Genomic DNA, 8,864 nt, shown 5'->3' on the forward strand with positions numbered 1-8,864 from the left:
CGTCTCGTTACGCTGAGAACCCTTGCTATGCCACTGGCTTAAACTGCGAGACATAGCTACTAATTTTCTTCCAATTTATACAGAAGGAGGGACACATAAAGTTATGTTATCTGAGATATACTATCAAGAGGCCAGACGAAGCTGTTACAGTTAAAACGTCTTTAATCATGAGTCTACATGATCATTGGTTGATCAAGATGGAAAGAACACGGAAAATAACAATGAGGACAAGCATTTATATGGTTTCCCACGACAGGCTAAAAATAGTAGCTAAATATCCTTTCATTCACGCAGCTTTGAAAAATGGATAAATGGAGTGGTCATACCTAGATTGTCTTTGATCATAGGTGTAAATGGATGTAATCTAGCTTAGTTACATGGCAGCGTAGTTAAGAAGCTTGCTTTGCAACCACGTGACTTCAGGTTCAGTCCAACTGGTATTTTGGACAAGTGTCTTCTACTAAATGCCAGGCCAATTAATACTTTGTGGGCGTATTTGGATGACGGAAGCTGTTTGGAAGCCTCTCATGCACGTGTGTGTGTGTGTGTGTGCGCGCGCGCGCGCGCGCGCGTGTGTGTGTGTGTGTGTGTGTGTGTGTGTGTGTGTGTGTGTGTGTGTGCGTGCGTGCGTACGTCTGTTTGTATATATGTGTGTATCATTGTGTTTATCCTACCTCACCGCTTGTGATGACAAGTGTTGGTTCAAATAATTTAGCTGTTCGGCAATAGAGACCGATAGAATAAATATCGAACTTAAAAATAAGTACTGGCGTAGTGATTTTTTCGAAAGCCCTTCAAGGCAGAGCCTCAGCAAGGGCGCAGTACAATGACTGAAAGAAGTATAAAATAATAATATATTTGTCGTTGTTGTTTAACTTCAGTTCATCTCCAGTTTAGCAGATTTATAATCAAAGCAATCTCTGCCATTACTATCCTAACCTTCTCATGGACATTATTCATCTCACGCTATATTATTTAATGTGTGTGTTACATTCTTTTTAAAAACTAAACGGTGTAATTCGAGTGTGAACACCTAAAAGCACTTCCGTTGGCACATATATTTATTTCTTTATTGCCCACTGGGGGCTAAACATAGTGGGGACAAACGAGAGACAAAGGAATTAAGTCGATTACTTCGAATCCAGTGCGTAACTGGTACTTATTTAATTGACCCCCGAAAGGATGAAAGGCAAAGTCAACCTAAGTGGAATTTGATCTCAGAACGTAACGGCAGACGTTAAATACCGCTAAGAAATTCGCCCGGCGTGCTAACCATTCTGCCAGATCGCCACCCTCCGTTGGCTCATATATTGCAGTCGAATTATTCTTGCTTAGTTTCAGGTCTTTCCAGGTCAAGCAGACTTTAGGCTGCATGTATTGTACGTTTCATCTATGTATTGCTATACAGAAATACCTTCTATAATCTATGATTATTTCATTTAAGATGTTAGATTGGGAAAGGGGATAGATTTGGCTGGTATTTCTAGTACATTGAATGGCCACATTGGTTATCATATTCCAGTATACACGGTGCGTGTGCAATTCATAGAATAAATGAAGTACATTGACTTGGATAAAGAAATATTAATATAATAGATTGATACTTCAGATATTGCCTCAAACAAAATTCCTTTAAATACAAATCTATTCTTGAGAAAACAAACAATACGCAATATTTATTTTGTTCTCTATGTTTCTATATTCGCACCATGAGCTGTTTCGATGATTTTTTGTTTCTTTTTCACTTGATTTCAGTTTTTTCTTTTCTTGTTTCCGTAACTAAAATCAATAAAGAATTGTTTACAGAAAACAGAAGAAAAATTTAAATAATTTTAAAGATGAGATTTCGCAGAAATATATTTTAGATCCTGCATACTATTTTTGTAAGTACTATAGAAATAAGTTTGCACCGAACCAAGCACACAATCCGGTTTCAGTTTTCGTTGAGTATTTCACTCAACATTTTACTTTAATACTTCACCAATGGAGAAAGGGCAACACCCTTGACTGTCACTAGGGCACCAGTCGCTTCTTCAGGTGGAAACCATGGTTCAAAATCACTTTTCTTACGATGGATATCGTGGTTCCTACTCCTGCTGATGCCTTGATTTTAGAAACAGAAGAGCAGCGTAACTTCTTCACAGCTCTGACAATGGCCCTTTCATTCCTTTCTGATATAGCTGGCGTTCTGCTTCGCCGAATCTTCCTGGCAATATTCTGGTTACCCATTCCTTCCACTTTCAATGCAAGAATCTTCCGTTGTTCAATTTCAGAAAACTCTGTAGCATGGTTCCGTGTTCAGCCCCACTGCGTGGCACCTTGGGCAAGTGTCTTGTACTATAGCCTCGGCCGACCAAAGCCTTGTGAGCGGATTTGGTAGACGGAAACTGAAAGAAGCCCGTCGTATATGTATGTATGTATATATATATATACATATATATATATATATATATATATATATATATATATATATATATATATATATATATATATATATATATATATATATATATATATTTATATATATATATATATATATATATATGTATGTATGTATATATATGTGTGTGTATGTGTCTAAGTTTGTCTCCCAACATCGCTTGACAACCGATGCTGGTGTGTTTACGTCCTCATAACTGAGCGGTTTGGCAAAAGACCGATAGAATAAGTACTAGGCTTACAAAAAATAAATCTTGGGGTCGATTTGCTCGACTAAAGGCGGTACTCCAGCATGACCGCAGTCAAATGACTGAAACAAATAAAAGAATATATATATATAATATATATATATATATATGTATATATATATATATATATATATATATATATATATATATATATATATATATATGTATATATATATGTATATATATATGTATATACATATATATATATATATGTATATATATATATATATATATATATATATATATATATATATATATATATATATATATGTATATCTGCGTGTGTGTGTGTATGTGTTTTTTTTTATTACCTCCTTGTCTTGATATCAGGCCACAGTATTAAGCTAGTGTCATTGTTATGCAAGAGCTATGATGATTCTCGTTTCCAGTCTGCCATGTAAACATGTGTGGGCATTGTGAAATATTACTGAAAAGTAGGTGAGGGATGGCGACAGGAATGGCATCCACCCATACAAATATCAGTCTGGTCTATGCGAACATGGAAAAGTGGATGGATGCTTCATATATGTGTGCGCGTTTGGAGGCGGGGGCGATATATTCCACCGGGAGGTTACAACCGTATCTGATTCTTCAAGTGCTTCTATTCTGAGTTTATACAGATATTTATTCGACTGCTTTGGTATGCTATTTCCTACAATTAATAAAACTGTCGGTATTTTCGACGACACAGTTATGCTAGTATAATATAATGCGCATTGTAATTGTTCCCTTATTTGGCGCGCCCGTCACGAGAATAAATATAGCAGCGAAGGAGAGCAGAGGAAGTATCGTCGGGTTCTGAAAACAAATTTAGTAGAAGGCAGACACTGTCGTACAATTTATCAATGGAAACTTTTCTTTGGTGAAATATTATATATACAAATCATAGATTTAGAGCAATCGTTATTTCTGACAACACAGAGCACTTTGTAGTTAAATATTTATCCATTTTCGTTTAAAATCGTTATTCCCTTCCCGTACCACTGAATTAGAAATAACAATTCTAAAAAGCTTATGACAGTTAGTTTGTGAAGACTGTCGGAACGAAATTTGTCGGATTGCAAACGACTTTCAAAGAAGCAGTAGTCGTGAGGGATGCATGATTAAGTGTTGTATCAGGCAACAAAAAGAGCAGGTGACATAAACTCTGTTAGTATACTGCATGTGCAGAAGTTTTAAAATATTGTTTATTGAGACAACAATGATAAACAAAAACAACAGTAAAGACAAGCATGTGTAAACATATTACATATTTCTTATTTCATTCTTTTTTATTTTCTTCCGGGGATATACAGTATTATTAAAAAAATTATAATTCCTTCTGCTTCAACGAATTAAAGGATAAAAACCTCCTTCGGTCATGAATGACCATTGGATTGCGTCTAGAAAGTTCTCCTCTGAGGCACAAGTCCGGGCAACGTTGCTTATAGAGGACCAGCAGTCTCCCATGCATACCAGTCTCTCCTCTCTGCGCCAGCGATGTTATCCAAGGGTAAGGTAAAGGCCAGTGACATCGCAACTCCTTTCTAGAACTGAGAAAACTGGAGCAACATAAAATAAAGTGACTTGCTCAAGAACACAACGCATAGCCCGGTCCGGCAATCAAACTCACTACCTCATGATTGTGAGCCCGATGCTCTAGCCACTGAGGCATGCGTCTTCACATCACAAAGAATTACAGAATCATTAAAGAATTTAAACGTTAAATAGCTTATGTACATATATATATATACATATATATATATATATATATATATATATATATGTGTGTGTGTGTGTGTGTGTGTGTGTGTGTGTGTGTGTGTATCATTACCCTAAGCAAGCGCATCATGCTTGTAACACTCGAGCCATACAATCAGTGAAATGAATGTGCATTTAAAGCCTTTTCCAAATAATTGTTCCATGAATCAAAATAATGGCGAAACTGAGCGAAATAAGTAAAAGGGGGAACCATTCGAAAGAAAAGAATTGGTTGAGAGGACAACGAAGCTTGGATGAAACAGTAACAAAAAGAACTGTAAATGTTCTGTACAGAAAAAAAAAAGTCTTGCCTGCAAGAAAGTTGATATGAACGCTAGAGAAGACACAAATGTTTAAGGAAATATAAAAAAATATTCGAACATCACAAGAGGAAGCGTTGGGAAGGATAAGAAAAGAAAGGGAGAGAATAGCTCGCAAATTAGGTAATCTCTGGTAAAAAGAAATAGACACAAGGATAGAGAGTAATTGGAGATACAAAAAGAGAAGAAGAAGAAGAAGAAGAAGAAGAAGAAGAAGAAGAAGAAGAAGAAGAAGAAGAAGAAGAAGAAGAAGAAGAAGAAGAAGAAGAAGAAGAAATAATAATAATATAAAAGATGATGAAATAAGAATTGTCGCCGGAAGGAGAATGTGAGGCAAGTCGAGTTCGAAGAAAAAATATAAAAAAAGGGAGAATAACAAAATAAGTCAAGGAAACTGATTAAGCTGCTCTGCGGCAACGATAAAATAAGTGTTGAAATATGACACAGTTAAGGACAAGAATAACTACAAGAATAACTACATGTATTGAAGCCAACCTTCAACCTCATAAATGTAGTGCAGTGAATGACATCTGCTAGTTCTACACACCATTGAAATGTTTGTCAAAAGAACAACTTCAACATAAGATGAAAGATACATGGATCTCCATTTGAATGTTCCCAAATGACAAATGAGTAGTAAAGCAGAAAAGACATCCAGTTGACAGGTAGAGAAATTTGAAGGCAAGACAATGTAATGAATGATGCACTTCAAATAAGGAAATTATTACCAGCAAATTCGAAGAAGAATGGAATTTACATCCCAAGTTTGTAGCCCATTAAACGTTTTAGTAGAACGTCTTGATGGAGGGAAATTTAACAAATGGTGTCAAATATGTTACGTGTATGTATGTGTTTGACTTTGTGTGTGTATATATATATATATATATATATATATACATACATATAGAAGATGTTCATTAAAGATTTACCATGACCCACCTCCCAAGGACTACGATAAACGAAGCTTGGCATAATTATTAGTCATCTTCTACATCAATGGTGACACACTTCTCCCATCGCTTTAGGCAGCTATGAAGATTTCGTCTGTAGAAGTCGGTAGGTTGCGTCTGGAGACAAGAAATAAGTTCGTCATCGTCCAAATAGTGCTTCCCCTTCAAAAAAGACTTCATGGCTGGAAAGAGATGGAAATCAGAAACTGCAAGGGCGGGAGAGTAAGGGGGATTAGAAAAGGCTTCATTTGAGCAACATCTACATTGTGAACTGGAGCGTTGTCTTGGAGGAGACGAACTACTTTGGTCAGCAAGCCACGTCTCTCTGCTTTGATGGCTTCCCGCATTTACTGCAGCAGAGATGCATAATATTCCCTGTTAATTGTGGTGCCCTTTCCCAGAAAATCCATCATCACTACTCCGCGCTAGTCCCCCAAAACTGTGAGCATTACCTTGTTTGCTGAGGGCTGGACTTGATCCTTCTTTGAAGGTGGTGAGTTATACTTCCATTGCTTCGACTGGACTTTAGTCTCAGGATTACAGTGATGGACCCATGTTTCATCCTGTGTGATGAGTCTGCTGAAAACGTCCTTCTCGTTTTCTTGGCACTTTGCCAAAAGAGCCTGGGAGCAACTGACTCGCTCTTGCTTCTGAAAAGGTGTGAACATACGGGAAATCCATCGTGCAGACAACCTCCGCATGTGCAAATGGTCGTGAATTATTTTTACCGCGGACCGTACACTTATCTTCACTTCTTGGGCTAGCTGCCGAATAGATATACAGTGATCCTCCAAAGTGGTGGCTTCCACTTTATGGATGGTATTGTCATCAATGACGGAATGTGGTCGTTCAGGAATAGGAGCAGTTACCACCAATGTCCGACCGTCGTATGATGGTACATCGTCACCATAAACTTTTTTCATGTCATCGAAAGTCTCTTTTGGTGTACGACCTTTCAAGTATAAGAACCTGATCATTGATCTGCATTCAACTGCCTCCATTATAACACTTTAGTCCTCTTCAGTAGCTGTAAAAGTCAAACGAATACTAGTGGAAAGCCGTAATTTACAATGTGTTATGAAGAAACATGTATAATAATACCTACACAATTTCGTTTTCCTGCAATAACCGGAAATGGGTCAAGGAAATCTTTAATGAACACCCCTTTTATAAGGTTCAAATATATAGAAGACAAGACATGCATATATATATGTGTGTATGTGTATATATATATATATATATATATATATATATATATACATATATATATATATATATATATATATATATATATATATATATATATATATATATACATATACATACATACATACATATATATATATATATATATATATATATATATATATATATATATATATATATATATATATATATATATATATATATATATATATATATATATATATATTTATACACATATATATATACATGTCTTTCTTTGATAGATCGCCAGCCACTACACATTCTTTATTTTCTTTCTGTGTTCCTTTCTGTGGAAGAGCGTAGGCTCGAAACGTTAAAGACTTTTTCACCCTCCCGAGCGTTAAATTAATACATCTGTTTGTTATCTACACCACCTGTCTTCGTCTTCTGTTTTTTTTGTGAATTCTCCCCCTATATATATATATATATATATATATATATATATATATATATATATATATATATATATATATATATATATATATATATATATATATATATATACATATAAATATACATATACATATATGCATTGTTGTTGTAGTTGTACTCGGTTGTTGTTTCGACGAATGGGGATTAGTGAACTAGAACTAATATACACCGTGGAAATTTCAACAACATTTAGATAGTGCGAGTAAGCTCTCTCATTTGTATCTATAGCCCTACCAATTGCTGGCACAATTAGATACAGTTCTAATTGTTTCAAAATTTATAGTCAAATCTCTTACCGTGAGTGTGACATATATCTAAATGAAGATGAATAGCAACAATTTGCGTAGCTGTTTGCTGTTGACTCCAGAGATGAATATGATATTAGAATAAGTGATAGTCATATCTTGGCGGTTTGCTTTCTAAAACCTTGGTGAAGCTTTCTAAAACCTTGGTAATTTTATAAGAAAATAATGAACGCACAAAATCATACTAAATCATTAAGTGACTTCGAGCACAAGAAGAAGAGATAGCTATAATATATATCAGGCATGTACCAATCATAAATATTGGTATTTAGGAGAGATAGGAAGTCATACATAAGCTGATGCAACATACTAGCTGTTTAAGAATTAAGTTGGAGAAACGACATTCTAAAAGATTTTTCGTGTTCCCCTACATTTATAATAACGCTGTGTATATTTAGTCAAAACATACTCAGTGATATATGCCATATCATACCTATTTGGAGAACCTGAATAGCGGTAAGATATGCATGTAAATATAGAAGGAAATGAACGCCTTCAACATAACAAAATTGCCATGTTATAATATAAGGTAGTACAGACTGCTATCAGGCAACAATTTTAAATTGTGGATACAGGTCTGCTGATCCTTATCTTAAAATCAACGCACATAACTTGAACTGTACATTATCGTAGTAAAAAAAAGCCTTGAGTTGAATAGTATAAAGGATAGTCTCGCCACCTACATAATCCAACCAACAATACAGACGTAGAGGCAGGACAAACAGTAATACTACTTTTATCCTTGCAAGAGCTGCACCATGATGCTGTGACCATAGTGAAGAGTATATAAAAAATCTGATTTATCCATAGCTATGACCTCTAAACTTAAGACACCAGGAATACTGAATAATCTCTTTCTAGGTTAAAAAGCAAACAAGTGTCACGTTGTATAGAATTTCGAAAAAGGTGGCCTTTCTCATGTTGATATTTTAATCGTCATAAAACAGGATACAAAGATTAATCGTAATAATACTAATAACATAGCTTTAAAATTCCTAATCTTGAAACACATTCAGTATTTCTTGAAGTAGTACTATGGTGTATGAAGATGGATCATGTGGAAGTAATAGTCAAAATGTTTTATTTATGGAGGATGACAAATGTAAAAAACGTCTCCAAATATGAGAAAACAGATGTTAATGAAACTAGTAACACGAAGTACAGAAAGCAGCAAGGAAACATCGGCTCAAGTTCGAAACAAAA

Source organism: Octopus bimaculoides, chromosome 4, assembly GCF_046866305.1.
Source record: "Octopus bimaculoides isolate indiv1 chromosome 4, ASM4686630v1, whole genome shotgun sequence".
NCBI lineage: Eukaryota > Metazoa > Mollusca > Cephalopoda > Octopoda > Octopodidae > Octopus > Octopus bimaculoides.